This window comes from Aethalodelphis obliquidens, unplaced genomic scaffold (assembly GCF_003676395.1).
Source record: "Aethalodelphis obliquidens isolate GAN/ISIS:26980383/991018 unplaced genomic scaffold, ASM367639v1 scaffold73, whole genome shotgun sequence".
NCBI classification, from domain to species: domain Eukaryota; kingdom Metazoa; phylum Chordata; class Mammalia; order Artiodactyla; family Delphinidae; genus Aethalodelphis; species Aethalodelphis obliquidens.
Genome location: NW_020838017.1, coordinates 1,160,857 through 1,183,838, shown reverse-complemented (window position 1 = coordinate 1,183,838; position 22,982 = coordinate 1,160,857).

Sequence of the window (22,982 nt, the reverse complement as noted above, 5' to 3'; positions counted from 1 at the left end):
GGCGTGCGGGTGTTCTATTCTCTAGTTGTGGTGCACAGGCTCCAGGGCACACGAGCTCAGCAGTTGTGGCACGCGGGCCTAGTTGCCCCGTGGCATGTGGCATCTTAGTTCCCTGGCCAGGGATTGGACCCGTGTTCCCTGCATTGTAAGGCGGATTCTTTACCACTGGACCACCAGGAAAGTCCTTCAGTGTGTACTCTTCACTTGCAGCTTACTGTTACTCAAAAGAAATAGTAAGTTGCTTGTTAAAAGCATATATTGTATCTTGTAGGATAGCACCACAACCTTGAAAAAACTAAATATTCAATTAGCTCAGCTGTTTCTGGTTAATAGGGACAGGATAAGATCAGTGGATCCCATGATTTTTAGCCAGTTGTCTCATTTATTTCTTCATAAAATAAGTTCCTTAGGCAGAACTGTTGTGTGGGACACTGTGATGGTGAATAAGTCATTCAGTTATTCTGTGGATGGTGATACTGGCAGATTTACTGTCAGCAGGGTAAGCAATTCCATGTCTAGAATAAGCAAACCTTGAAGTGGTGAAACACATTCTCCCCTTTGTATAGGAAAACTGTTTTCCCCTTGATCCCTCAAGTGGTGGAATGGTCACCACTGAGTGTGGTGCTGAAGGTCTCAGCATTTATCTGTTCTTTGAAGACTGGGAATCAGTAATGATGGTAACCAGTTCACCTTTGGGGAGGGAAAGTCCATGGAGTTAAGTTTATAGTAGATAATTTCTCTGTCTCTCACCAAAGGCACCTTGTTCTTGAGCCTGTAAATAAGCACAGGGGAAGGAGCCTTAACAGGCATCACACAATATGGCATTTGGTCAACCTTGACAATTGAGAGACACCTCTACATTTGAAACATTTGGGAGAACATTAATATAAGGTACAAATCTCATACTCTGTGGCTATTTGAAGTCCATCTTTTTTTTTCAAATTTTTATTGGAGTATAGTTGCTTTACAATGCTGTGTTAGTTTCTGCTGTACAGCAAAGTGAATCAGTTATACATATACATATATCCCCTCTTTTTTAGATTTCCTTCCCTTTTAGGTCACCACAGAGCACTGAGTAGAGTTCCCTGTGCTATACAGTAGGTTCTCACTAGTCATCTGTTTTATACATAGTAGTGTACGTATGTCATTCCCTATCTCCCCCTTCATCCCACCCCCCTTCCCCCCTTGATATCCAGATGTTCTCTACATCTGTGTCTCGAAGTCCATCTTCATGCCATTTCATCAGAACTTCTTGTCACCAATATTCCAGTTTTGTTCTTGCTTCAACCTGTATGTCTGTTTGCCCCTTTGTGTGTCTCTGTTGGTTCTCATATTTTTTTTTAAATTCCCTAAGCATCTCTGTGTTTTAACTGGTGAGTTTAACTTGCTAACAATTATTATATTTATTGTTACACTAAGATTTAGTTATGCCAGTCACATTTTCATTTAATAATATTGACTTTATTATATATTTCTTCATTTCTGTTTTCTGTCAGATAAATCAACTTATATGCTGCTGGTTTAAAAGTTGCATATTATATTTTAGTTCTTATAGTAGTAGCTTATAACTTAAAACCCATAAGTGTGTTTATTGATTTCTTAGAGTTATCCATATCTTTATCTTCCTCCTAATAAGGCAAGTCCTTAGCGAGGCCTCATTTATTTTGGTCTATATATTCCTTCCATGCAAGTTTTTAGAAGAGCTCCTTGATCTGGTCTTCTAACACAGTAATTACATATCTATTTACCTCATTTACTGCATTCTTTATTTCAATCAGTAAGTTTCTCAGATCTGATGTTTTCACATAGTTCTTTTTTTATGATTTTTTTTGTTTCATAATACTAAGTTTTTTCTTCTCTTCTTTGTGTATATTTGGCTTACTTATTTTAAAAGTTTGGTCTGTCAGTTCTAAAACTCTTTGAGTGAGTTCATGACATACATTAGCAGTGTTTTTCCACACTTGGCTCCCATCTTTTTCCAGATGTCCAGAAATTCACATTTCTCCCACACCCTTAAAGGTAGACACAGCCATATGTTTTGTGCTGGGCAATGAAATGAGTGGAAGGTACATGTGTCTGTTTCAGGATGACTGCCAGTACTTCATTTTCCAGTCCTTCTTTACTCTTCTTTGGTGACCAAGATGCCCTGTGTTTCAAATGGTGCAGATAGAAGATGTGTTCATCAGCCTAGGTCTGTGAGTGAGAGGAGCAGAGACCCCTCCCCCCAAACACAGGCTTGTCATGTAACATGAGTGGCCAACAGTATCTATTGTTTCCGCATGACTGAGATTTTTGCACTTTTTGTTATCACAGAAAAACCTTTCCCATTCTGACTGATACAGGCATTGTCTCTCTTTAGTATTGTAATTATATTGGCCTTTGAGCTTATGATCTTCAGGGGCATGAGAGTACAGATATTCTATTTGGTATTATATACTGAAGAAGAGCCCATTTATTTTTTAAATTTATTTTTATTGAAGTATAGTTGATTTACAATATTAGTTTCAGGTGTACAACATAGTGATTCAATATTTTTATAGATTATATTCCATTTAAAGTTATTACAAAATAATGGCTCTAGTTCCCTGTGCTGTACAATATATACTTGCTGCTTATTTATTTTGTACATAGTTATTTGTGTCTCTTAATCTCATACCCCTATCTTGCCCAAGAGCCAATTGAAACAGAGGAAAGGGAATGAACCCCATTGGAGAGAGCCTGACCCCTCAGCACTCCCATTGTCAACCTTAATTACTATCACTCATTCAGATAATTACTGTGGTGAGATTATGCCCTTGAGGGGATAAACCCTCAAGGTAAAGAAACAATGGCTGGTATATCTCTCCATCTGTTTGTATCATCATTAATTTCTTTCGTCAGTGTCTTATAGTTTTCTGCATACAGGTCTTTTGTCCGGAGAGATATACCATGTTCTTGAATTGGAAGAATCAACATTGTGAAAATGGCTATACTACCCAAAGCAATCTACAGATTCAGTGCAATCCCTATCAAACTACCAATGGCATTTTTCACAGAACTAGAACAAAAAAATTACAATTTGTATGGAAACACAAAAGACCCCGAATAGCCAAAGCAATCTTAAGAAAGAAAAATGGAGCTGGAGGAATCAAGCTCCCAGACTTCAGACTATACTACAAAGCTACAGTCATCAAGAAAGTATGGTACTGGCACAAAAACAGAAATATAGATCAATGGAACAAGATAGAAAGCCCAGAGACAAACCCATGCACATGTGGTCACCTTATTTTTGATAAAGGAGGCCAGAATATACAATGGAGAAAAGACAGCCTTTTCTTTTAATAAGTGGTGCTGGGAAAACTGGACAGCTACATGTAAAAGAATGAAATTAGAACACTCCCTAACACCATATACAAAAATAAACTCAAAATGGATTAAAGACCTAAATGTAAGGCCAGACACTATCAAACTCTTAGAGGAAAACATAGGCAAAACACTCTATGACATAAATCACAGCAAGATCCTTTTTGACCCACCTCCTAGAGAAATGGAAATAAAAACAAAAATAAACAAATGGGACCTAATGAAACTTCAAAGCTTTTGCACAGCAAAGGAAACCATAAACAAGACAAAAAGACAACCCTCAGAATGGGAGAAAATATTTGCAAATGAAGCAACTGACAAAGGATTAATCTCCAAAATTTACAAGCAGCTAATGCAGCTCAGTATCATAAAAAAAAAAAATCCAATCCAAAAATGGGCAGAAGACCTAAGTAGACATTTCTCCAAAGAAGATATACAAATTGCCAACAAACACATGAAAGAATGCTCAACATCATTAATCATTAGAGAAATGCAAATCAAAACTACAATGAGATATCATCTCACACCAGTCAGAATGGCCATCATCAAAAAATCTAGAAACAATAAATGCTCTAGAGGGTGTGGAGAAAAGGGAAGCCACTTGCACTGTTTTGATACAGCCACTATGGAGAACAGTATGGATGTTCCTTAAAAAACTAAAAATAGAACTGCCATATGACCCAGCAATCCCACTATTTGGCATATACCCTGAGAAAACCATAATTCAAAAAGGGTCGTGTACCAAAATGTTCATTGTAGCTCTATTTACAATAGCCAGGACATGGAAGCAACCTAAGTGTCCATCAACAGATGAATGGATAAAGAAGATGTGGCACATATGTACAATGGAATATTACTCATCCATAAAAAGAAACGAAATTGAGTTATTTGTAGTGAGGTGGACGGACCTAGAGACTGTCATACAGAGTGAAGTAAGTCAGAAAGAGAAAAACAAATACCATATGCTAACACATATATGGAATCTAAAAAAAAAAAAAAATGTCATGAAGAATCTAGGAGCGAGATGGGAATAAAGACACAGACCTACTAGAGAATGGACTTGAGGACATGAGGAGGGAGAGGGGTAAGCTGGGACCAAGTGAGAGAGTGGCATGGACATATATACACTACCAAGTGTAAAATAGATAGGTAGTGGGAAGCAGCTGCATAGCACAGGGAGATCAGCTCAGTGCTTTGTGACCACCTAAGAGGGGTGGGATAGGGAGGGTGGGAGGGAGACGCAAGAGGGAAGAGATATGAGGATATATGTATATGTATAGCTGATTCACTTTGTTATAAAGCAGAAACCTACACACCACTGTAAAGCAATTATACTCCAATAAAGATGTTTAATAAAAAAAAGAAACAATGGCTGGAAGCAGCCTCAAAGTTATAGATTTGTTTGGAGAATAATGTAGGGAGTGAATGCCCAAGGGCAGCCGGTCAGTTTCCATCAGTTCTCATCAAATCTTCACATGAGCAGAGCATTTGTGAGGCACTGATATAATCAAGGCTCCAGTTCTAGTGATCTGGGTCATTCCTATTAATTTATTCAGTAAATGGTGAGGCAATGACAAAAAGTTGAGGAAAGGACATGCCTGTGAGCTATTTAAATTCAGACCCCAAATGAACAGTTTTTAGAACATTTTGAGGAAATGAGCTGCATGTCTTTTATGTGGCACTTTACACAAGGATAATAATGTCTTTAAAGTTGTTATTACATAAATTTTGTCTTCTTATAGTTTACCATGAGACATCTAAAGGTCACAGCTACTGTCGCATCCAAAGGTCACAGCTACTGAAAGTGGTGTCATAGAACTGATAACAATCATGTATAATAAAAGTTGATCTATTACAGTCTACTATATTGTTGCTGTTGTTTTATACAGAACCCCATATAGTCAATATATGGGGTTTATATAGAACCCCATATAGACGATGGTTCAGTGGACATTTCTGAGTACAAGCATAAATTTTGAAATGAATAATTTGTATCTGCTCCATTGTTGTAGTCAATATCACACCAGAAATTTAGTGCTTTAAAAGCCTGATAAACGATGAAATGATTCCACAAACCAAAAAGAGTTGGAATAAAACACTGCACCCATCCCTAAGTGTATTTTATATTGTAATATAGGCAACATTTGTAGAGTGTGAATACACTAGTTTGTTTTTCTTAGAATATTTGTCAAGATTTCCCTTAGTGCCTACATTAGTTGGGACTTAATTTTAGTGTTACGTTAGTAGATTGATTGCATCAGTGGCCCTAATTCTTTACCCTTCGTATATCCCTTCCCTCTGTCATATATCATTGTAGTGCCTTCCCAAACTGACTCTGCACCACGATGGGACTTGCTTTAGTCAGCGGAGCATTAACGAGCATGATTTCAGCAGATAGTTTGCATTGTGGGTCCTTCTTGCTTACACATTTGCCACCTATCATGGCAGTAGGTAACTGACACAGTTAGTAAAGGATATTTAGCCCAGTATTTGAGAATACCAAAGGAAGATCATTGCTGATGAAGAAATGGTAACCATTCAGTGGAGAAAATGAACCTTCACATAATGATCAAAATTAACATCAGTAATAAGGAACAAATGAACACATGTGCCTCTGGATAGGATACCCTGAGAATATTTAATGTGTGGGGATGTTTCCATAGAGAGATAACACAGTTTAGGACATATTTTGTGAATGTGTTTGCTGAGATTTAAGAAATGTTGACATACAAGTCAAAGAAGATGATGGGAATATATTTTTAGGAATTTGTTTTCCCTGAGCTATCAGAGTGCTTTGTGCCTCCTTCTGTAGCACACATTGGTCCTTGTCTCTTGTTCCTCCATTACAGTGGTTCTCCGTTAAGGGAGAACCACTTGGAGTCTATTTATTCTCACCACCTCTTCAAATGCCTTCAATAGAACCTGCAGCCTAATCCACTTAGTAAGCATCTATTAAGATAATAACTTGATAACTGTTTATTAAGGAAGATAATAAATGAATTAACAAAATGAAACTTAAGAAAACGATCATCCAATAAAAGCACTTATTATGTGCCATACAGTCTTGTAAACAAAGCATTTACATGAATTCTATCTTTTAATCCACTCAACAGCTACACTAGGAGTATACATTATCATCATTTTCATTTCACAGATGAGGAAATTAAGGTCAAGAGCAGTTACAGAAGCTGCTACGGTCACACAGTTGATAAGTGGTGATCTGTGTTCACAAGTGCTCTGCTACAAACTGATTTATGGTTCATCAGTTTGAAGTAATATTGTAGTAAGTGAAGGGAAGTGATACGCACAGAGCAAATATGAATGGAGATTGATAGGGAGGGTCTGTCAGTGTATCTCCAGAATACAGAGAGAAGTTTTGATGAACAGGTTTTCATGTAGGACTTTAGTGTAACTGTCCCAGCCTGGCTGTTAGGAACATTCAATGTCACCTAGCAGTGAATGGTAATTTGACATCCTGCAAAGGTGTATTTACGAACAGCATAGTTCAGAGTCAAACGGGTAACCAGTTGCATTGCTTGAAAGTTTTTTCTCCTGGCAACTTATACTGTTATCTTACAAGTTTTGTTAACACACACGAGTCCTTTAAGCCGCTTAATTCTGTATCAGTTTAATAGAATTCATAACACCAAAACCCTGAAAAATACTTCCAACCATGGTAAGGATGCCTGGTGTGAACTTACAAACAGAAGTCTGCTAACATCACCCTGTATCTCACGTTATCTGTCACAAGTTATGTCAGTGCTATTTAGCATTTTGGATGAGCAACGATTGTGAACCAATGCTCTTTCAAGGATTCAGAATAAAATTTTTAATTTCTTTTTTACTTTCTTTACTGAACCTGGAAAGCATGAGTTGTTTAAAGAGTAGTATTAGCAATGATTAAACAGAACAGACTAGAACGCTGCAGTAGCAGTCTGCACACCTCACTAGACATGCTTGTGCATCAGGGAATCAGTAGTCATGTTTACTTTTGTTAAATATGTGTGTGTGTGTGTGTGTGTGTGTGTGTGTGCAGTTTTAACCTGAATACTGTAGTAGAGCAAACATTGCACTTTTAAAAAGGAAAATATTTATAGAAGAAGAAAATGGACTAATTAACATTCTCTAGCTTATAATGAATTAAGAATTAAAGAGAAAAATGCAGTCCTCTGAGAAAAAAATCTTTATTAGAGTTAAATTGTTTTCTTCTCAGTAAATGGGGAAATACAAAGAAAATTTTTTATTAGGTAAAGACATTTGACCGGAGCAGTTGAAGAGATGCACAAATCACTTTGGGCTCTTTGGCAACCCAAAGTGGAAGCAACCAAAGCCCTTGAGTTTAACGTATCTCTCAGAGAAAATTGGTTGGTCATATTTTAAACACAGAAGCTCATTCCTATGTTATGCTACTTTGTAAATTTCTCTGGGGTAGAACCTTTGTCTTGTTCTTCTCCCCCTTCCCCACTGTAGTTTGTAAGGTGCTCTACACAAAATAGCTATTCAATCCACATCTCTTGACTTCTCAGTTGTCATGACTACAGGAAGATTACTATGGTCTATATTACATAAGAGACCTGGAGTCAATGATACTATGACTCTTCATATTCCCATCGTTTCATAGCTAGCTTGAATCACATCATGAATTAATAAAGGCTTCTGAGTCTCTTATAGGAATAGACGTTAAACACTTTCTAATTAGGATAATATTTATAGAGTTCCTTTGTGAGTATGGTGTTGCCAATAGATGTAAAACAGAATTCATTGAAGAGATTCATAGTTCTTTGAGAACAATATTTTAACACAACATGCTTTAATTTACCAAAAAACAAAACCAATATATTTCCGTAAATTATGCTTGAAAGATGCCTATTACAGTTACAGGTTCACTTTCAAAAATTCCTGAAAGAATGGCACACTTCTCCTTTAAGCCTGCACTCTATGACCCCTGCTTCTTGTATTCTGCTTAAATTAATACTCTGGAGGTGGCATAGTGGACTCAGGGGAAGTATGAAGAGTCTCTGTCAATCAAAGAGCAACCTCAGACACCAAAATGAGTTACCACCTATGCAGTCCCTGAGTGGCCGCAGCATATATGTGGAGCAGGGTTCCCCACCTCCTTCCCTCAAGGAGCCCTACTGCCTACTGCTTCTAGATTCTTAAATGTGCCTTGTGAGACAGTTGTGTTGTTATTAACACTAGCATGTGAAACTTCAGTACATTTGGCATTGAATAAAGTTCATAAATGTCAATCAAATTGGTGTCAAATAAATACTATTTAATAGTCAACATTGTGTGCCTCAAGAAAGCCAGCGTCCTTTCTAAGTCGTTCTCTACTCCTCTCAGCACCCTGCATCCTCTAATCTCACCCATGGCCTCTATCTCAGGTTACATAACAGCATGTGGCTATTGTGTTTGCGTTTAACGTGTTTCTTCTCTAGGCTACATTTTTTTAAATTAATTAATCAGATATGGTTCTTTCTTTTTAAAACTTAGGCTCCAAACCCTCTCCAGTCTCCCATCCAATTTCTGCTTTGAGAGCTTTGTAAATGACTCATTTCTGCACCTCACTTCAACCTCCTTTTTCTGTCTGGAATGCCTTCTTCTCTTTCCTTTCTTATCATCTCTCTCGGACTCCTGCCCATTTAGTAAGACACTGCAACTCCCTTAGCAAGGACACTGTTCTCTCTCTCTCTCTCTCTCTCTCTCTCTCTCTCTCCCTTATCAAGCTGCACCCTCTACAGAATATGCTCTTTCCTTCCTTAGATGTCCTCAAAGCACTGCAAACATTCTGAATCGAATTTTCCATAATCAGTCTTGTACTAGAGCCCTGTTTGTGCTTGTCTAAGTTCTTTCTAACCTTCATATAGAAAGAGATTGAATTCTGATTATCTATAAACTCCCTAGAGAAATTTTGTGTCCTACACTTATTTTCAAAATAGAACTTGTTGAATTGAATTGCTCTGTCCAACCTAGGATTTGGATGCATTTTGTCTAGCCTATGAAGCTCCGCAAGGGCATAGACCTTAAGGTACTGTCTTTTGAAGAATTACGGTTTAGAGTGAAGAGGAAAGGCTCTGGGCTGAGATGTACCTTAGGATGGAATTCTACTGCATTTTTTGATAGCGCTGTGATCTTTGGCAAGTTCTTTAGCCACTATAAAACCCCCTTCACATTATATTCAACGTCGAGCTGTCTTGAGGATTAAATGAAATAATGCAAGTAAAGTGGCACTACTACCACCGATGAAGTTATTGTTACTAGCTAGTTGGTAGTCATTATCACTGAACTGATTAGCACTTTAAATATTTCTTAACAGTTCTACAAGGTAAATGATATGTTTCTACTTTATATATTCTAATCAATGTATATGGCATTAATTTGGCTAATAGTATATTGAGGAAAGCTTTTATTGCTAAATGTTGTAGGGCTAGGTTATGTAAGTGAAAACGTGAAAGTGACATCTGAAAGGTGGTTAGACAAACTAAAATCAAAAAGAGGCCTCAGGCTGCATTGTGTGTTTTGCTCAAACTTTGATAAGGATTTTAAAATATTGTTATGTAATTCACAGATATTTACTCATGCAATCTTCTAGCAGTCTGCTAAGGACTTTGGGTTACCAGAGTGAATACAATACAGTGTCTGACCTCCGGAAGCACACAGTTCCTGTGTAATTTGCTGCCTGCTACTGTTCAAATTCTTCAGTCCACTTCTAGAGACAGCCATTAAAAGGTGGTGTGCATAACATAAAGGTGGCTAGATTGCAGAACTAGAATTAGCAAATTGAAATAAAAGTTTTTGCTAAGTTTATGGCTCTCATACATTTTAGTGAGTCAGGGGCAAAAGAGGGAAGAAGTAAATTGTTTCTGAGACGAGAACATTTGTGATGGTATGTGAATGGAAGCCACAGATGAAATTACCCAGAAACACACAATGCAACTTGCTTCTATTCACAGCTCAAAACAATTGTGTTCACAGCTCTGTCTCTCTGAACATTTGCTGAATTATATAAATGAGACAGCTGCAGTGCACTGGCCTGTAAGACAATGGATACAGAGAAGGCAGGCAGGGATAGAGACAATCAAAGCAATTAAAGGAAGGTCAAAGATTTGTATCCAAAAAACGGAGCAACAAGCTTTTGCCTAAAAATAGTGGGAACCTCCTATTAGTATCTATGTCTACCATATAATTTCTAGAAAATATCCTATAATCAAAGTCAAGGAGCATTCAGAACTGGGAAAGACTTGAGTAACGGGAGACGAGAACCATGCAAGAAATATGAAAAGAATGGAAATATAAATAGTGAAAGAACCAGGGACGCATTGCATTGTTGTTTCAGAGTCAATAAATTTTTATATCTTTAACACCTGCTCTCAAATCTCACTGGATTCACCTCAGTCCTTTCTTCATCCCGACCCTAATAGTTCTTCTTGGCTTCATTCCTTTTCATGTTGCCTGCTTTCCTGCATTTCTATGAAAATTTAATAGGTCATCTTTTATCTCTAGGAAGAGCATTCAAATGATAGTTTTCAATGGTTTAAAAACAAAGGATCTTGCAAATATAAAGACTTAACTTATAACTAGTTGTTTTGAACATGATCATGAATAAAAATAATGTTAGACATATACCTTCAGTGTGTCTAACAGAGACAGCAAAATTCTTAAGAATAAATCCCACGCATTTCATATTGTTCCATCTCCAGTGTTAATTCATGGTAACACTCAATAATCTTTAGTGAATCAATTTTAAATGCTGGGAAAGAAAGGAAGGAAAAAACTGAGTATTTATAGAACTCTTTTTTAATCACCATTCAGTAGACAAAAAGTTTGGGGGAATTTTCTACAAATTTCATAAAGTAAAAAGTTATCATTATTTATATTTTCATTGAATTATGCAGTAACATGGATTTAGAGTGATAGGATTTAGGACTGTCTGACTGATCTTACACAAGTCACTTTACAGTAGATTTATAGTAGATTAGTAGATTTTATTTAACTCTTTTAGTAGATTTTATTTAACTCTTTATAGTAGATTATTCATACATGAATTAGAGATAAATTTTTATAATGTAGGTTATAGCTTTGTTATGAGGTTAAAATAAGCTTCTATTGTAAAAATGTTTACAGATTGGAGAGTACACCAAAGAGTCATTCTTTTAGCAAATAATTTTGAGAACTATTCTGTTTTGGGGACCATCAGTTTATAGAATGCATTTTAAAGCAATGAGACTGGATGAGACCACCAGAAGAGTAAGGAGTCAATAAAGGAAAACAATCAGAAATCCAAGGACTGAGCACGGTGATGTTTGAATATTTAGAATAGATGATGAGAAATCTGCAAAGGCAGACCAATAGAAGAAAACTCAGGAGAGTATGATGTTCTAGAAGCCAAGTGAAGATAGTCCTTTGAGGCAGGATAAACGTTATCAAAGCCAAGTTCATGTGCCCGATGCACAGTGAGGCCAAACAAAACTAATGTCGGAGTTTGGAATAGAAAGGATTTATTGCAAGGAGAACGGGCCTGTCACGCTCAAAGGACCGGAACTCCCTGATGGTTTTCAGGGAAGCGTTTTTAAAGGCCACATTTCGGGGTGAGGGCTGTAGGATGCATGACTTTCTTCTCATTGGTTGGTGGTGAGGTAAGAGGGTGATGTTTCTGGAATCTCAGTCATCAGACTTCTGGTTCCCATCAGTCTGGGGTCTACATGCTTGTGGACAGCATATAGTCACCATCCTCCACCTGCATGGGGGCCGTCTTAGTTCCTGTAGAAGAAATCAAAGATTTGTATCATATTGTTATGTTATATCCCTTGAGGAGGAAGTAGGGCTCTGCTTTACAGCTGAACTGTTGTTCCTTGACCACCTTTCCTCTGTTTCTGCATTCCCTCACTTGCCCAATCAGTATCTATTTGAATCTGCCCTTTGGAACTCAGGGAAGCTCTAGGAGGCTGAAACCTTTTTCCTACAAACCAGAATCCGGAGACATGGAAAGGCTTTTGTACCCAGGAGGGCCCCGCAGGGTCTTGCCGGGTTTTGTAAGGTGTACTGTTTAGACACATCATATGCTGATAAATCAAGTAAGATGATGGAGGAAAACTGACTGTTGGATTACAGCGTGGGTGTTATGGTGACCATGAAAAGAGCAGTCTAGCGGAGAGAAAGGAGGAAAATCAATTGCAGTGTAATCCAGAAAGGAGAAGAGTTGGAAAAACAAAACACCCTAACCCCATAACTCTTTCATGAAGTTTTATTTCAAGGATGGGAGTGGGTAGGAGATGCAGTGAGACAAAGGCTGAAGGGACTGTGGCATCTTTGTTTTTAGATGAAAGATATTGCGGTGTGTGTTTATGTTGATAGCAGTGACCCAGCAGGGAAAGAAAATTTGATGATGCATAGAGAGAAAAGCATGAATAGCTGAAGTGATGACCTTAAGTGGGAGATGCATTACAGTTTAAAAGTGCAAAGATTGGCTCTGGATAGGAACAAAGATCTTTATCACGGTTACAAGAGAATTGGCATAAGATACAGACGGTAGGTGTGGTCCGACAACAGAGCATAAGGAAGAGTGGTCTTCTGATTGAGTGTTTTCACTGTGAAATAAGAATCCCAGTCATCAACTTCCATAGCTCCTGCTATGCTTCAGGCACTATTCTAAGGGCTATATCTTTATTAGCTTTTAAAAATTCTATTAAAAACCTTTTGAGGTGAGTATTATTATTATTCTCGGTTTATAGATGAGAAAACCAAGACAGAGAGTTTAAGTGACTTGCCTGAAGTCACACAGCTAGTCAGTGACAGCCAATTAGGAAAAGGGAGGTGATGGATGTGAAAAGCATAAGAGGATTGCAAGGTACACTGAGGACCTCTGTGAGGTTAGGGATTGTGAAATTAGAGGCATGGGTGTAATTTACTGTGACAGAGAGAAAACTAAGTTCAGTCACAGACCAACCACTTACTATACGTTTCACACTGGGTATAAAGCTTAAGTTCAGTTTCTTCATTTGTAAAAACATAGATAAAGATTAAAAGTAACAACATATGTTAACTGAGTAGGTTCGCAATTCGTAGAATTTTTTGTCTGTCCTTTCAATTCAGACAACCTTGCCCTTGCCAATTATGTCTTGACTTTTATTGGCCAAAAGCCCCAAACTTGCTTTATTCCCGAGGTTAAGGCTTCTTCTTTTGGCATATATTTCAGGACTGGAATTTTGTTTTCAAGACTTTTCCGCAAATAGCTCTTCAGGGTAAATCAGTTCTCAGGCCCCCCAGTGAGCTAGGAGCCACAAAATTGCGACTGGATGTAACTTTAAGCCTGCAGAGCAGCTGACATAATTTTAAAGGGGTTTTAACTCCTGGTCCCAGCACTCTGCAGAAGCACTATGCGCGAGTGACATTCCTCAGTCGTGCAGAACTTGGTTCTCTGCCTCTTCCCCTCATGTGAGAAGCTCCTGCTCTGCGCCGGTTCATTCACACTTGGTGGAGCTTCCAAGTCTCCTTGAGAAATGAGCACAATTCATTTACTAGCTTATTTATTGTTTTTAACAACCTTGTGAGGTTGAGGTGAGCATTAGTATTATCCTCAGTTTATAGATGTGTAGTAATATAATATAAAATCCATAGGAATAGAGGTTATTATTATTGTCCTTAAGGTTTGAAGCGGTACAGCAGTGCTGGCTTCATTAAAATCAGGAAACACAGAGCCAGCAGCCAAGTTTGTTATAAAAATGATAATAGAAAAGAAATCCCAACGACCGTTAATTAACGTTTTGGCAACTCTTAAAGTGATTCTGGGAAAAGAGTGTTTGTGTTATGCTACTGAAAAATAAAGATGAGTAAAAGCAAAAACATAGAATCTTTAACCTGTGGCTCATCTGGAATGGAGGCAGCTAACTTATTCAACCAGACATTAAACCTTCTTTATATAATTAAAGGTTAATTTCTTGAATTATTTATGGAATTACAGAGTCATCTATCATTTGGCAGTGAAGTTATCTAGAATTTGATTTTAGTCACCTTAATTCAAAACTCATCCTTTAATTATTAATTCTTCCACACATACTATCAAATCATTCAAATAACTATTGATTTTAAAGATACATTTAATGTGCAACATTGATGAAAATTTAAAGTATATCTGTCACTTCATTTTCCGTACTGTATTAGAAATAATACTGACACATGTGTAGAAAATAGATGATATTTAAGAACTCATTTCTTACCCAAAAGCATAGAAGTCAAGTGTGGAAACAAACATCCGAGTTTGAAATCCAGCTCTGACACTTACATGCTCTGTGACTTCAAGCAAGTGACTTTCTTCTCTGTGCCTCAGTTTTCTAATCTGTAAGATGAGAAAAAATAATTACTCCCACTTCAGAGAATCACTAAAAGGATTAAAAGAGGTAGTACCTCTAAAGCACTTAAAACACTCCCAGCCCATAGTAAGTACTTAATAAGAATTAGCTGGGTTTAAAAAATAAGTATTATCGTTATTTAATTATTACTATTTGATTATGTATCCCCATTACCTACCACATTCTCATATGTTTGATGACTGTGAATCAAATGTGGAAGAGAATCATGATGGTAGAAAGGTGCTAACATTAGTCAGATCACCCAGAACCCCTAGTGTAAAAGGGGTACATTGATGTTGGAGGGACACACCAGGATTTATAGCTAACTTGTCTCTCTTTGGGGCAAATCATCAATGATGTAGCACCAAGTTTGTCCTTGGGTACCCTTTCCTAGGTTATCCTCCCTGCCTCACAGCATCCTGTGGAATAAATGTGTGTGTTGCGGGGAGGGCAGTTGAGAGGGGTGGCCCTAAAAACCACTCAAGAGATTGTAGACAGTCAGGGCTAAGCTTATATTCAAGAAAAAACACCATTTTGTGCTGTTTATGATAAAATATAGAATTACAGCATTATCAATAATATTGTATTATTTTTTTAAAAACAGAATAGATTGTGAAATATAGTATAAATATGAAAGAGTGAATTAAACATGTATTAGTGCAGTTTAACAAACAAAATGACCACCCATGTAAACACCACCCGGGTCAAGAAATAGGACACTGCCATCGCTCCAGAAGCACCAGCACCCCACACCCTGCCAAACCACAGCACCATCACTGCCCTTTAAGGTGGACCATTATCCCCCCATTGGTCTTTATCATTTCATATGTTTTTTTTGTGGTTTTAACAATTAGGTATGCACTGCTAAGCAATATACATTAGTTTTGCCTATTTTGAACTATGAATGACTCATACCATTTATTTTGTTTTGTTTCTTGATTATTTTGTTCAACATTATGTTTGTTTTCATCCAGGTTGGTTGGTTAGTTTGTTGGTTTGTTGATTGTTGGATTTTTTTTAGGGAAAAAGCTAGAGTGTACAAAGATGATGGAAATTTTATTACATATGCAGCTTGGTGCATATAAGTGAGATTTTCTCTAGTGTAAACAAATAGGGATGGAGTTGTTATGCCATAGAATGTGCCTGTGTTTGACTTTATTAGATAATGCCAAATAATTTTCCAAAGTAATTTTACCAAATATCAACAATGTTGGGTAGTTTCATTGGTCCACATACTCAACAGCATGATGTGTTTTAGACTTTGCAGTTTTACATGATCTGTTGAGATATTTATGGTTTCTTGCTGTGGTTTTAATCTATACTTATTAATCGTAAGTTAACAACTATTTTGATTGCCTTTTGGTGAAATGTCCACTCAATTATTTTGCTTAATTTTTGTTTTGTGTTGCCTGGTCATTCTTTTAAAAATTGGTGTTTAAGAGTTCTTTGTATGGTTTGGAAACTAGTCCTTTTTCAAGTATATGTGTTGCAAATATCATCTTGCACTCAGTAACTCATTTATTTTGCTCTATTAATGCTGTCTTCTGATAAAGAGAAGTTGTTAAATTTAAGGTGGTTGACTTTGTCAAGCCATCATTTTATGGTTCATTCTCCTTATGTTCTGTTCTAGATAAGAAATCCACAATGTCATAAAAGTATTTTCTAATACTGACTTATAAAATATTTATAATTTTGGTTATAGCATTTTTCCCTTTGTACTGGTTGTTTTTCAAAATTTATAATGAACAATTTCAATTGTAGAGCAAAACTGAAATAATTTTACAATGAACACCTCTATAGCTTCCACTTAGATCCTGTATGAACGTATTATTATATATGTTTTATCAAGTACCCATCCATCCAACTATTTACCCCTACGATCTATTAATCATCCACTTTCTTGATACATTTCAAAGTAAATTACCGACAGCCAGAGGCCTCCTCATAGCATTTATATTACTAACTAGTGTTCAATATTAGTTTTTTTCTTAGAAGGGAAATTTACTTAAGTGAAATGAATAAGTCTGATATGTTCATTCACTGATTTTTGAAAAACAGATACACTTCCGAAAGTCAAACTTCTATCCAGATGTAAAATATTACCAGGTCCTCAGAAAGTATCATATTCCTTTCCTGTCAATCTCATGCCTAAAAAGATACTGCTCTGATATTTTCACTATAGATTAGTTTTGCCAGTTCTAGAATTTTATGTAAATGGAATTAAATAATATGAATATGTATCATTCAGCAAATCATTTTTTGAGATTCATTTACATTGTTCTGTACATCAGTGGTTGTTCCTACTACTGCTAAATAGCATCCCGTCCTGTGAATATGCCACAGTCTACTGTTTCCAGCACTCTTCAACCTGTTGTGTAGCTCTAAATTGCATATGAGACCATTTTTCTACTGCCTACAGGACCTACTTAACATTTTATGTAGTACAGGTCTGCTGGCAAAGGCTTTCACCTTCATGTTTGGAAGATATTCTTTCCAGTTATAGACTTCTAGGTCAATTTTTTTTCAGTACTTGAAAGATCCTGTTATTTTCTCTTCTGGGTTTCATAGTTTCTGACAAGTTTCTTACAACTGTTATCATTGTTCCTCTGTATGTAATGTCTTTTTTTCCTCTGCCTATTTTATGATTTTTTTTCTTTATCATGTGTTTCGAATGACAGGTTATTATGTGACTTGGTGTAGTTTTCTTTATATTTCTCTTCCTGGGCCTTTCCAAGCATTTTGGATCTGTACATTTATAGGTTCATCAAATTTGCAAACTTTTGGCCAATATTTCTTCAAATACCTCTCAGGCCTCCTCCCTTTTTTCTGGAACTCCAGTTACATTCATACCTTCCTTGTCTTCTTACCACACTTTCATTGGAAAAGATATCTCCAATATGAATATCCAATATCTCCAATATCTCCATATATCTCCAATATCTCCAATATGAAAAGATATCTCCAATATCTTTTGTTTCCCTGTACTACATTCGTTATCATTTTTCTGATCCATTTTCTACTTTACCACTTTTCTTTTCAGTGGACTCTATTCAGCAATTAATTCTTCTACTGAGCATTGAATTTCAGATTGTTTTAAATTTCTATTTTAATTTACAGAAGTTCTACTCTTTCAAATACTAAAGTTTTTAAAAGTTTCTGTTCTACAGATATACTCAAACTTTTATTTTTCCCTCTATACATAATAAACTAGTTGTTGCATAATCTATTATAAGTCTAATATCTAGAGTTCTTATAAGTCTAAATGTTCTTTTTATTGTTTCTACAGGTTTTCCCTCACTGTGTCTTCTTTGTTACTTCTCACCTTGATTTTTTTTTTTCTTTTTTCTCCTTACTCTCCTTCAAAAATATATAGGTGGGGATTTATCAAGTCTAGGATGGTGAACTCCGCTTTTATTATAGATTTGAGTTTCCTTCTGCCAGGCTCTTGGAGGCACTACTAGTCTAGAACCACTTAAAGCAAGTTCACATGCAAAGTTGCTTGGACCATAGAGAGATACTGTGTACACAAGATGTAAACTCACATCAGAACTGGATCTTGATCACAAGGAATCAGGATCAAGTTTTTCCCTTTCCTTTTTCACTCTGCTCACATAGAATGAAAGTATAGTAAATAGCATTGATGTCCTGACCAAAGCTCACCAAAACTCATCATTTCCATTCATGACAGTGCCCTCTTACTGCAAGGAAGAAATTCCTTCTCTGACCATGGCAAGTGCTGGTATATCTTCCAGATGATGCAGAGGACATGGCAATTGACAACTCTAAAAACAATCCTCAATCAGTGATGTATGGAAGTTGGTGGAAAATACCTGTTTCCTTGTCTCTCTGAGGAAGTTCTGCACAGCCTCCCAGGGCTCCCCAGTCAGGTTGAGCCACAGCTTAACACAACCTATATTGACCCTCTTCCCTTCCCTGGCTCATATCCCTGTGCTCTGGGATAACTTCCTGCCAGTTTGGTTTCCCAGGAAACCTCTGAGATTTTATATAAAGGAGGCTTATTCGAGCGTACTTTCAGGGAATTCCCTGGCAGTTCAGGGGTTAGGATGTGGTGCTTTCACTGCCGGCGGCACGGATTCAAACCCTGGTCAGGGAACTAAAATCCCGCAAGCCACGCGGCATGGCCAAAAAAAAAAGAGAGAGAGAGTACTTTCACCATATGTGAAGACAGGTCAAGCAAGATTGGGCAGAGAGAAAAGTTGAACCTTAATGCAGTTGCCCCAGAGACCCCAAATGACCCCCAAAAGAGCTCTGGAGTTAGAACAGCCTTCAGGGATTTCCCACTTTGAGACAAAGATGGAAGACACCAGTCACTGAATGTGGGCTGCTGCCAGGGAGGCGATGACCTTGCATGAGATGCTCTCTTCAGCTGAGGGCAAGTTCTGAAGAGGGACTCACCCTAGAGCCAGCTGCAGCCCACATTCATAGGTGTAGTGGAATGAGTGTGTCATTTCCGAAGGAGGGATATAGGCTGTGTAGTATAGCATCCACTACACCTGCCAATAAACTGCTGGTACTCAGATCTGACTCTAACCTCTGTGGAAACCCGACCTAAGACACAAAGCAACCATTTCCTTGATGTTCCCTGTGGTGGATGGTACAGGGGTAGATCTAACTCATCTCTACTGAGATTCATGTGAAGTGTTCTCTGTTTGATGCCTCTCTTTGAGCAGCCAAGGGCTCATGATCCCTGAGATCCAGTAACCTCAGAGCTAAAGTAGCTGTGCTTACCTGGTGCTCTGGTTATCTCTTTCTCTTTCAGCTCCTCTTAGATGTTAGCCAAGGAGCTCCTTGCTTTCTTGTCAGCAATTTGATATTTTTAAAGAGTTTTTAAGCATTTTCACTGAAGGCTTGATCTGAATATCCCAGTTTGACATTACTGGAAATGAGAATCTCTGATAAAATCTTAAATGAAGTATTTTTTAGTAGTCAGTCAGTAGTAAAATGGGCCAGGCCATTTGGTATTGAAAAATGCTACACACAATTCAATTCTTTCTAGCAGACCTCTACCAGCTTAAAAAAAAAAAAAAAAAAAATGCATTTTCTTGAGCCAGTATCAGTGATTTCTGCCCTTCCCTCTTTATACCCCTAGGAAAGAATGATTAGATGTCTGAGAAAAGGACCTGCAGGAACTGTATAAAATCAAGCTGTGTAGTAGAGATCAGATAAATCTTTCTGGGGATTACTGCAAAGGTTTAGAGTATATGACCTATGTATTTTCTGCAGCCAATACCTCAGAAGCAAAGCCCTGGGCTGAAACTGAACAAATATAACTCGGGATGTAAAAGTATGCTAATATCTTATTTTTTTAATATTGTAACATATTTAAAAGACAATAACAAAAAGTTACTTTACCATCCTTACTATCAGCTCTACTATAAATTTAATTAACAATGTTACCTATTGTGTAGTTCTACATGCTTTGCAAGTACTCCCTTATTTTATGATTTCTAGTAGAGACCTGTTATCTTGATGCCTGTGTATCTTTCTCTCTAAACTCTCTCAGTGTAGCATAAGCAAGTTACAAGCTCCAAGTACATGTTCACTGAGTTATAATATAGAGAAAATCCAATAATATTTAAATAAATAAATAAAATCCCATAAAGATATAACTGCAAAAATATTGAAAAGGATGGTGTGAAAAACCAAGAAGAATTAAGAAGAAATTTTTGACAGCAGATAAGTGATTTTTCTGTTCAGTGTTTCCTAGCTTGGCATTGTTTTTCTTTTTTGCTTTAGATTTTAATGCCAATAAACCAAAACCAAAAATAAAATTAAACGGTTTTAAATCCTATTTGTGACTTGTTCCTCTCTGGTTTCCTTTGATTCTATGATTTTATTTTATTTTTTTCAATTTGTTTATTTTCTTTATTTTGGGGGCTGCATCAGGTCTTAGTTGCTACACGCGGGATCTTCGTTGAGGCATGCAGGATGTTTCTCTGCGGCACTCGGGCTTCTCTCTAGTTGTGGTGCACGCGCTTCTCTCTAGTTGTGCTGTGCGGGTTTTTTTCTCTCTAGTTTTGGCACATGGGCTCCAGAGTGCATAGGCTCTGTAGTTTGCAGCACACAGGCTCTCTTGTTGAGGCACTCGAGCTCTGTAACTGTGGCGCATGGGCTTAGTTGCTCTGCGTCATGTGGGATTTTAGTTCCCCAACCAGGGATCGAACCTGTGTCCCCTGCATTGGAAGCCAGATTCTTTACCACTGGATCACTAGGGAAGTCCCGATTCGATGATTTTAATAACTTATTTGCTTTACTAAAACTGTAGGAAAACAGTTTCAGAGCAATGGGACCTTACCTTGATTATTTAAGTCAGTAGTAAGGAGTGCATTCTCTAAAGAGATCCATTTCAGGATGAACTTTTCAGAAATAAACCTATTGTAGTAACAGTAAAACCCGTGTGATTGTGTATCATACGTAAAACAAATACTCCTCTTTCCCTGAGTCACTGTAATCGTGTGCCTAAGAGCCTTCTCTGTGAGTGCTCACTGTGCACTAGGTGAGCGCTCCCCACTGCCTCACGCAATCCTGATGCTCGTCCTCTGAGTTAGCAACTAGTGCATATAGGCCTGAACTTGATAGAGGGTAGAGTGGACGGAGAGGGTTGAGAATTAGAAGAAAATGGCAAAAAGTTGTTGATACTGGTACATTCAACTGTCAATACCCTTCATTCCAAAGCTGTGTGTCAGAGAACAGGTGAGTTTCTCCAAGTGGCACTTCCCATACACACACACACACACACACACACACACACACACACACACCAGCATCTTCTGCACTGTGGTTTCCCAAAAGGGGCAGTGGGCTTTGCCTGACATCTCAAGGCTTCCCTGCCACCGGTTCCAGCTACACATCTAACTTGACTCTTGTGGCTAAAATTTCCTCCTCATTTAATAGCATCCAGTGGGTCCACAGGAAATGCATGTATTCTTGCCAAATGGTGAGAGTGCAGCCCCATCGAGATCCTTTTCTTCTCACTTTGCAGGCCTCCCCGAGTCACTGTATCCTCACATGGACCTCACTTCTAAGGGCAAACTTCAGGGCCTTCCGGAACATTCTCATCTTGCCCCATACCACCTCCACCCAGGACATCTCTGTGAGTATCTTCTTGAGATCTTGCCCTACTAATTTGAACCAGGGTGGGGAGCACACCCTCCATGCTTGATAGAAAGAAGAGACAGAATGCCTTAGCGTTGCCACCGCCTGACACTCTACTTCCATGATATTTTCCAAATTCTCTAGTCTTCTCTCCTTATAGGTGTATTGGGACGGGGGCATTGAAGGTCATAGTAAACCCTAGAGAGGCTCCTGGGCTTCTGCTCAGCTTACTCTTTAGAATAAAAGAGGATTCATCTATCACCTATTGTTCTCAGGTTTGCAACTTTTGCTGAAACTCCAAGGTAAAAGGAAAAGTATCTTTTAACAATCAAATAAAGTAAGAATTATTATTCCATTTTATTCCCAAGAAAACTGATGCCCAAATGGTGAGATAATATTTCAAGGTCACTTGATTATCAGCAGCTAATATTGTCTCTACTTAAACAAACTTCAGGCTTTCAGTCACATTAAATTTCAGTAAAAACAAACACACAAACCAAAAAAAAAGGCTGGACACATACCAAGCATTCATAAATAAACATTTGTTGAAAGTTTGCGTTGCTTTTGTTCTAAGTAGGCACTTACAAACTTCTTTCCAACCTGGATTTGGATATGACCCTTTAGTGACTTTTTAAAAGAGGAAGATCTTTATATGACCTATCTCAGAATTGAAAGATTTCTTTGGTCAATAGTCTCCCATTAGAATTCCCCCCCACACACACAGGAACTAGCCACCCTCCTCTATGATTTCTGTTGCTGGTATGGAATAACACAGCTCTACGAGCCCTTTTCCTCACAACCAAAGAACTAATTCAAATTCAGTGGGACACCCCAGATTGAAATCCTGAGCTCGCCTGACCCAACTAATGATTGTTCTCTCCAGCAGCCTGTGAGCTCTGAAACTGCAGTGTCAGAGCCAGAGTCTGAACGACTTTCACCCGCGCTTCCACTTGTTCCATTTAACAGAAAGTGGCAGGACAAAACCCTCAGTAAATGAGGTTCTGAATTGCCATTGGTTCTAAGAATAAAGGGCAAGTTTATTGGTTTCTGGCTATACTAGACTAAACATGTTAAAAAAGAAACAACAGGTAAAACCTTAATATAGAGACAGCCATCTTGGTGAATTGAAAGAGGGCAATTGGACAAAAGTCAGGAAGGAGAAATGTGTAGGGAGTA